Below are 9266 nucleotides of genomic sequence, written 5' to 3'. Positions count from 1 at the left end.
TGCCCCGTCACCAAGGCCTTCTTCCTCCACGGGTGGATGGTCCTGGTCATCTTGATCCAGTATGAGTGGAACAGCTTCCTCCACTGCCATGTTGTGCAGCATGCAGCAGACGATGATGATCTTGCACACCTTCACCGGGGCATATGGGAGTGCTCCGCCGGTCTTGTGGAGGCACCGGAATCGGCTCTTCAGAAGTCCAAACGTCCTCTCAATGACTCTCCTGGTCCGCCCATGGGCGTTGTTGTAGCGGTGCTCGGCAGCCGTGCTGGGGTTGCGGACAGGCGTCATCAGCCATGGCATGTTGGGATAGCCAGCGTCCCCTACAAGGAAACATCATGGACAGAAGTGTGTCAGCACAGGCAGTGAGATTGGAAGATGACGCCAAACACTGAACTGCCAGAGTCTACCCACCAACAATACATGCTCGCTCGTTCCGCAGCTGCAGCATCATTTCAGGCAGCCTGCTACGCCTCATGATGAAGGCATCGTGTGCTGATCCTGGAAAGCGAACACAGACATGTGAAATCACCATGTTGGACAGACACACCACAAGGGCATTAATGGAGTGATAATGTTTGCGATTCCTATACACCACCTCCTGTGCCTGTGGTGGTACCAACGCAACATGTGTCCCATCTATGGACCCAATGACATGGGGCATCCCTCCCAGGGCATAGAACTCACGCTTGACATCTGTCAACTGCTCACGAATTGGGAATTTAATGTACTCATCCAGGTGAACCAACATGGCCTCTAAGAAATCATGCAGAACACGGCTGAACATCGTCTGGGACATGCCCCCGACGTCAGCAATGGTATGTTGGAACGTACCCGTGGCAAGGAAATGTAGGGCTGCCATCACCTTCAACTTGGGTGTCAGTGCACTGGGATACCTGTGGCGCGGGAGGAGTTGTGCTTCCAGCCGGCCAGTCAACTCATCAATCAACCGTTGGCTGAATCTGTAGCGGCGTATACAGTCCCGTTCATGCAGGGCAGCCATGTATGGCATACGTCGAGGGAGAGGCGGAGCCCTGCAGTGAAATGGAAGGAACACCGAAGAGTGAGCACTGTACAACGACATTGTCAATGCACTGAGCACATGTTACACAGCCAATACACAAATGCCACATTCTGAGTCAGGTCTGTGCCACATTTCCTGGACACGTACGCCAGTCAGGTGACACTCCTACAGCCACTAACGGAGTGGGGCAAGCTCACGATGACATGGCATGAGACTAGCTGTGGGCCAGTGTAAGTGAACATGCACACGCATCACAGGATTCACAGACATCCACACATGTGCAGAAGTAGTATGCGTATGGTACAGACAGGTTGGTGGATGCGATATGCACTGGTCACATGTCATAGGAAAAGGACAGGCCACACACATTGCCTTGGAGGAGTACATGTCGAGACAGAACATACATAGAGAGCATGTGGATATGTACTTGTTTTGATACTCCGTGTAGTTGCATACATACACACCTCATGGCAGATCACATATGTGGGCTGGTGTGCGGAACAGTGTGCCATGGCCATCTACACACAGACACATGTTGGCAGCAGCAACTGCTGATGCATTGGACCACACACCTACAGCAAAATCATGGAAACACATGCCACACACATGACATGGTTGCAGCGTGCAACGCAGCCATACACATGTCATGTGTAATATTCCATGTACCTGGGATCAGGGGACAGGTGCGGGTGTCCGTGACTGGGACATGCAAGTGACTCATGGCTCCACTAGTGTGTACGACATGCACACATGTCAAAGGAGTGCAGGGGATGTGTGGCACAATGCGCACCATCACACACGACATGTGTACACAGCTTATCGTACATATGCTTTGCCCACACCTCAGGGGTAATGTGCCACATCACATCCTGACACACCTGTGTCACGCACATGTGGTATTGCACAGACAATGCATTGGTGTCCACCCTTGGCAAAATCTGACCGCTCCATTCCTGTCTGTGTGCCGCCTGTCACCACTGACAGGTGTGGAACGCACCGTACATACGCTCTGAGAGCGTGTATAGGGTCCCTGGGCCAACATGGGCGCTGGCGTATGCGTACGCCACAGTAGTACGAACCGGACGAGCGCTTGTACGCTCCGGATCGCAATATGGGCGCTGGCGTATGCGTACGCCACAGTAGTACGAACCGGACAAGCGCTTGTACGCTCCGGATCGCAATATGGGCGCTGGCGTATGCGTACGCCACAGTAGTACGAACCGGACAAGCGCTTGTACGCTCCGGATCGCAATATGTGCGCTGGCGTATGCGTACGCCACGGTAGTACGGACTGTACAAGCGCTTGTACGCTCCGGATCACAACATGGGCGCTGGCGTATGCGTACGCCACGGTAGTACGGACCGTACAAGCGCTTTTACGCTCCGGATCACAACATGGGCGCTGGCGTATGCGTACGCCACGGTAGTACGGACCGTACAAGCGCTTGTACGCTCCGGATCACAACATGGGCGCTGGCGTATGCGTACGCCACGGTAGTACGGAGCGTACAAGCGCTTGTCCGGTTCGTACTACTGTGGCGTACGCATACGCCAGCGCCCATATTGCGATCCGGAGCGTACAAGCGCTCGTCCGGTCCGTATCACTGCTTTCTGGAACGCACCGTACCTGTGTGTACATGCATGAAAACACATAGGGGACACATGAGGGACAAGTATAAGGGCCTAAATGCATGATGGTTGCCATGGAGACCGAGTTTGATTTTTGAATTTGAGCACCAGGTGCCCAGCAGAAGTCAGTTTGCAAGAATCTACATTGTTGCAAAGTGGATGTTGACTTGACATCATCATCAAAACTGAAACCATGCAAAGCCACACACTGGGGTAGGTTTGAAGGGATTGGATGAAACGTAGGATGCAAATGTGACTGACCAATCAATCTGTACTCCTGTACATGAACAGGCCAGCCAGGCAGATATAAGCCAGCCAGGTCCCATGAGAGATCACTTGCCTGCACATCCATTCATCCATGACCACTGCTGCTGATAGTGATTCCTCTGGCACCATGTCCAGGACTGTGGAGAGGTCACAGCCATTCACCCAGGAGGAGAACCTTGCCCTGATTGATGTGATCCTCCCACAGTACCAGAGCCTGTATGGTCGACCAGGGGTTGAGGTGAGTGCAGACTCCACTAGCTTAGACTGTGCCCCTTTTGTGTGACAGTGACTTCTGGCTTTGTGTCCATGTGTGACAGACATGCACTGGTGTTTACAGTGGGTCCCAGGGTGTGGAAGGCCTCATGTCACCCATGCAGCGCATGCTGTGTTTCCTGTGTGCACTCCTCACTTGCATAGTGCCTACTGTGACAATGAATGCATGGTGCATGCCACATACTGCCGGGCTACTCCTCCTGGGGATGTTGTTTCCACAGTCCTGATGTGATCCTGTGTTCCCCCCAGTGTGACAGGTGACAGTACCCATGGATGTGTGTTTGTTCAGTGTACCTGTGCTGTGAGTGTCCAAAGGCCGTGTTCGTCCCCTGCACATTGGTGTGTGTGTCAGTCCCCTGTCATGTGGGTGAGTGCATATGGGGAGTGTTGCACACTAGCTGCATGAGGGATGGATATAGCCTGCCCATCCGATGTGAGCAGGGAGCAGTGCTGTGTGCATGCCGTGCTGAGCCAGCCCCACACCTGTGACACCCCCGTCTACTGGCACATGGGCAGAGTGAGGTGTGTACCCGCAGTTGGCAATGCCATGTGATTGTCCTGTGCCTGTGTGTGTCTGTGTACTCTGCTGAGGTAGCATCTGTGTGCTGGGGCAGGTGACTGCTTCGAGGTGCTGTACATAATCCTGGTGTGGCCTGTGAGGCGCAGTGTGATCCCTGGTCAGTGAGTGTGTGGTACCCCTCATGCCACCCGTGTACTTTCAATGGCACGTAGTGCATTTGGCCTTCCACAGTGGATTATGTCCCTATGACAAAGGTGCAATGAGTTGCATGCATACCATAGCCTGTTAATGAATAGGATTGTTCTATATGTGTGTCTCTGTGTCTTTGCTCATGTGGATTAATGTATTCTCACTTTTGCATCCTCACAGGTAGGCGCCATTGCCAAGGGGGAGATCTGGAGGACAGCCGTCAGTGCCGTGAGGGGTACAGAGGGTCGGATGCGGAGCCTGTCTCAGGTGAGGAAACGCTGGCAGGACATCCGGTGCTGGACGAGGAGGATTGCACGGGTCCTGCTGGGGGACTCACCTGAGAGCCGTAAGAACCGTGGGCGCCGTCGTCTGACCCACATCCAGAAGCGTGTGCTGGCAGTGGTCTTCCCCGATATGGACAGGCGTCTACAGGAGAAGCAGCAGCAGGAAGGGGGTAGGTACATGTGTGTCAGTTGTGTGTCCCCAGCCAATGTAAGTGTGCAGTTGCATGGATACACTGCCAGGGTTTGATTGTGCAGTGCGTCAACTTCTCCCCAAAGTAGCACAGTGCTGTTCTCACTCCCTCCCTTCCCCTCCTTGCCATGTGTTACCTGGTCTGTCTGTAGCCACTCTTGCACAAGGTTATTTAGGCAGGCAGTTCATGCAGGTACCCAATGCTAGCAGCATCATGTGTGGGGGTGATGTGCCACAGGTCTGGGGACCTTGCGTGTGCCCTGGCCAATTTCAGTCATTGTGGTGTCCATGTCACTTGGCACTGATTGTGAATCACGACATAGGGGTGTGTCTCCAAAATGTACAGCTTTCCAGCATGCATGTCCAATTGTGTGCCCTCTGACATGATGTGCCTGAGTGGGAGGCCTGCTAAGTGCAGGGACGGTTGCTTAATTTGCAGTCATGTCCATCCTGGACCATGGAGGAGTGTGGGCACTACTGTGCCCTGGGGCACCTCTTCCTAGGTATCATGTGCGTCATCCAACAATATGGCCATTCACTGTGTCTTCGCCATGGGTTGGGTAGGGTGGCATTGTACCCTGGGCTCAACTGTTAGGACCTACAGGTTGCTACATGTGTCCACTGTACAGGGGGACCCATTTTGCTTGTGCATACTCACAGTGGGCATTACCTGTGTGTGTTGTTGAGACAATCTGATGATGTTTGCCTGTCAATGATGTGTGGACAGGCGCACCAGGGGCTGTGTGTGTACAGTCATGAATTAGTGGAGGCCATGTGTTTTCATCCCAGAGTAAGAGGTGTACATACTTTCTCAGTCTCAATGAGATTGTCTCAGGTGTGGGTGGTTTGTGCGTACAAGGCCTACATGTCAGAAGCTTCATCCTCCTTGCTGGGTTTGGCCTGTGTGTGATGTTTGACTGGACATACGCTCAAGGTGCAGTGACCCAGTCATGTTTGGCATGGTTTCATGTATTGCCTTTACAGCATGTGGCAAGAGTAAATGGATATGATTCCTGCTCATCCCTTTTTGACGACGCAGTGTGGTGCAGATGCTGTGCACATTTGTCCCCAGAGGCTGGCTCCTCTGTAAAATTTTAGGTGCAGTGATTTGCTGTTGTGTCATGCTCTCCATTGTGTCTCAGTGGCATGGTGGGTCGACAAACTGTGTGTTCCATGGCCTACATGTGTACATTGTTTTGTAGGTGTTACTCCTGTTGCTTTTCAGGCTATGCAATGTGACCTATGTATATTTGACTCATGTGACATATGTGTACAGGTGTCTGATTATCTCCTGTCTCTTCACCTTGCCCACAGCATCGCCGGGGGACACGGAAGGAGACACTAGCACGGACCGGGAGGAGGGATTGAGCACCAGTGCCAGCAGTGCTGTCCTGTCTGGCACATGGAGTGGCACGGAGGCCGAAGGGAGTGAGGCAGAGGACCTGTCGACTGCCAACACAGACTATGACGCAGACGGGTCCGAGGCTGAGCTCCCAGAGGTGGCGGAGTCTGCCCCCCCAGCTGATGGCAGCCCTCCACATCCCCCCGCCACCTCAGTTTCCATCACCGGCCTCCCACCTGCTTGTGGCCCTTCCCTCCGTGCTCGGTCCCCACATGTCTCCTTCCTGCCAGGCACCGCACCCCCTGCCCCTGTCACCACTGCTGCGGTGAGTGCGGAGTCTGTGGACATCCTGAGGCAGTTGCAGGTTGGTCAGACTGCGATGCTAAATGTCCTCCATGCCCACACCCAGGTGCTGACCCAGATGGAGGCATACATGGAGGGCATGTCGGCTGCGCAGTCTGACCAACGGCAGTTGCTGAGGTCCATAGACTCCACACTGACTGCAGCACTGGATCTCCTGCAGCGCTGCCTACCCCCCCCCCTACCCCTGCCCCATCCACAATTCCCACTCCCGTGCCTGTCCCACGCACATCCAGACGTCAGCGTGCACGCACCCCACCAGACACTGGCACCACACCACCAGGGAAGTCGAAGCGCACACCTCCTGTCAAGCACACACAGGGTGAGGAAGGCACACCCACTGGGTCGGGGGGGAAACGTACAACACGCAGCCACAGTGGGAGTCCGCAGTCCACACAACCCACTCCCTCCAAATCCACTCCCCTTAGCTCTCCTGGCCAACAGTCGGAGACAGCATCATCCACTGCAAGTGTGCCCCCCCCCCCCCCCAGGAGGACACCACCCCGCAAGCGGTGGAGGCAGGACCCGGCCAGGGGAGTTGAGTCCCCCACCCTGTCCACACCCTCCCCCAGTGGCGCTGCGACCCATCCCTCTGCCCCCCCCCCCCTCCTTGGGGCCTGTGGTTCGATTGGGTGCGGGGGAGTCGCTGGGGGACCTTGCCAACGTGTGCAGCGCCATTCTGTCCTCCACCTTTGGCGCTGGCACCCCCCCTGTGGCGGATTCATCCCTCCCTGCACCCACAACACCTACCCTTGCCCCTCCTGTCCCTGCGGTGCCTGTTTCCACCCTCCCCCTGATGCCCCCTCTTCTGTGGATGAAATGGACATGTGAACTGTGCAGGCAAGCTAGGGGACACACGTCCCGATGTGTACCCCCCCCCCGGACTTTGCTGCTGGCCTGGCCCATGGCCCTTGTACATAGTGGACATTTTCTCAGAGACATTTTCCTGCTGAATAAAGCATTTTCTTTTGGTTTTGCACACTGATGCTTTCCTGGACTTGCTGTTGGTGCTGGTGCTCCCTGAGTTGGGGTGGTGATAATGTGTTAGGGGTCTGTGAAATGTTGTAGTGTGCTGCTCATGGGGTGTACCCTGCCATCTGCGTGCCATCACAGGGGTCTCTGCCAATGGTATTTGGTCATGTTTGCTCTCACTGTATGGTGACATTGTCCCAAGGTGTGTTCCATCCTCTGTGGAGCCGGCCATATTCCCTGCAGGGTGTCTCCCATATGCTGTGCTGTGCTGTGTCTACATTTCCTGGATGTGTGAGGGTTGCCTTTCAATATAGCCATGCTGGCTCAGCGATGGCTCCACCTGCATCTGGGGTATCACCCTTGTTGGTCACTGAACTTGTTGATGGGGTATATTGTCCTATGTCTGGGCAATGCTGGGGGACTCTGCACACACCCCTCCTGTGTCTGGGCACTGCTGGGAGGACTCTGCACCCACCCCTCCTGTGTCTGGGCACTGCTGGGAGGACTCTGCACACACCCCTCCTGTGTCTGGGCACTGCTGGGAGGACTCTGCACACACCCCTCCTGTCTCTGGGCACTGCTGGGAGTGATGGGCTCCCACCCCTCCTGTGTCTGGGCACTGCTGGGAGGACTCTGCACCCACCCCTCCTGTGTCTGGGCACTGCTGGGAGGACTCTGCACCCACCCCTCCTGTGTCTGGGCACTGCTGGGAGGACTCTGCACCCACCCCTCCTGTGTCTGGGCACTGCTGGGAGGACTCTGCACACACCCCTCCTGTGTCTGGGCACTGCTGGGAGGACTCTGCACACACCCCTCCTGTCTCTGGGCACTGCTGGGAGTGATGGGCTCCCACCCCTCCTGTGTCTGGGCACTGCTGGGAGGACTCTGCACCCACCCCTCCTGTGTCTGGGCACTGCTGGGAGGACTCTGCACCCACCCCTCCTGTGTCTGGGCACTGCTGGGAGGACTCTGCACCCACCCCTCCTGTGTCTGGGCACTGCTGGGAGGACTCTGCACACACCCCTCCTGTCTCTGGGCACTGCTGGGAGTGATGGGCTCCCACCCCTCCTGTGTCTGGGCACTGCTGGGAGGACTCTGCACCCACCCCTCCTGTGTCTGGGCACTGCTGGGAGGACTCTGCACACACCCCTCCTGTGTCTGGGCACTGCTGGGAGGACTCTGCACACACCCCTCCTGTCTCTGGGCACTGCTGGGAGTGATGGGCTCCCACCCCTCCTGTGTCTGGGCACTGCTGGGAGGACTCTGCACCCACCCCTCCTGTGTCTGGGCACTGCTGGGAGGACTCTGCACACACCCCTCCTGTGTCTGGGCACTGCTGGGAGGACTCTGCACACACCCCTCTCATGACTGGGCACGGCTGGGAGGACTCTGCACCCACCTCTCCTATTTCACAATATGTACGCTCATGACATACACGGGTGTGGGTTCGCTCCTTGCATACGCGGGTGGGGGTACATGTCGTACTTACACTGTTGGGGTGGGGGGTACGCTCCTTGCATACGCGGGTGGGGGTACGTGTCATACTTACACTGTTGGGGTGGGGGGTACGCTCCTTGCATACGCGGGCGGGGGTACGTGTCGTACTTACACTGTTGGGGTGGGGGGTACGCTCCATGCATGTGCGGGTGGGGGTTCGGGGCGTACATACACGGGTGGGGGTTTGGTGCGTACATACACGGGTGGGGGTTCGGGGCGTACATACACGGGTGGGGTGGGGGTTCGTTGCGTACATACACGGGTGGGGGTTAGGTGCGTACATACACGGGTGGGGGTTCGGTGCGTACATACACGGGTGGGGGTTCAGGGCATACATACACTGCTGGGGTGGGGGTTCGGTGCGTACATACACGGGTGGGGGTTCGGTGCGTACATACACGGGTGGGGGTTAGGTGCGTACATACACAGGTGGGGGTTCGGTGCGTACATACACGGGTGGGGGTTCGTTGCGTACATACACGGGTGGGGGTTAGGTGCGTACATACACGGGTGGGGGTTCGGTGCGTACATACACGGGTGGGGGTTCGGGGCGTACATACACGGGTGGGGTGGGGGTTCGGTGCGTACATACACGGGTGGGGGTTCGGTGCGTACATACACGGGTGGGGGTTCGGGGCGTACATACACGGGTGGGGTGGGGGTTCGGTGCGTACATACACGGGTGGGGGTTAGGTGCGTACATACACGGGTGGGGGTTTGGT

This window comes from Triturus cristatus, chromosome 6, assembly GCF_964204655.1.
Source record: "Triturus cristatus chromosome 6, aTriCri1.1, whole genome shotgun sequence".
NCBI lineage: Eukaryota > Metazoa > Chordata > Amphibia > Caudata > Salamandridae > Triturus > Triturus cristatus.
The sequence above is the reverse complement of the archived record's forward strand: the minus strand, read 5'-3'. Positions refer to the sequence as shown.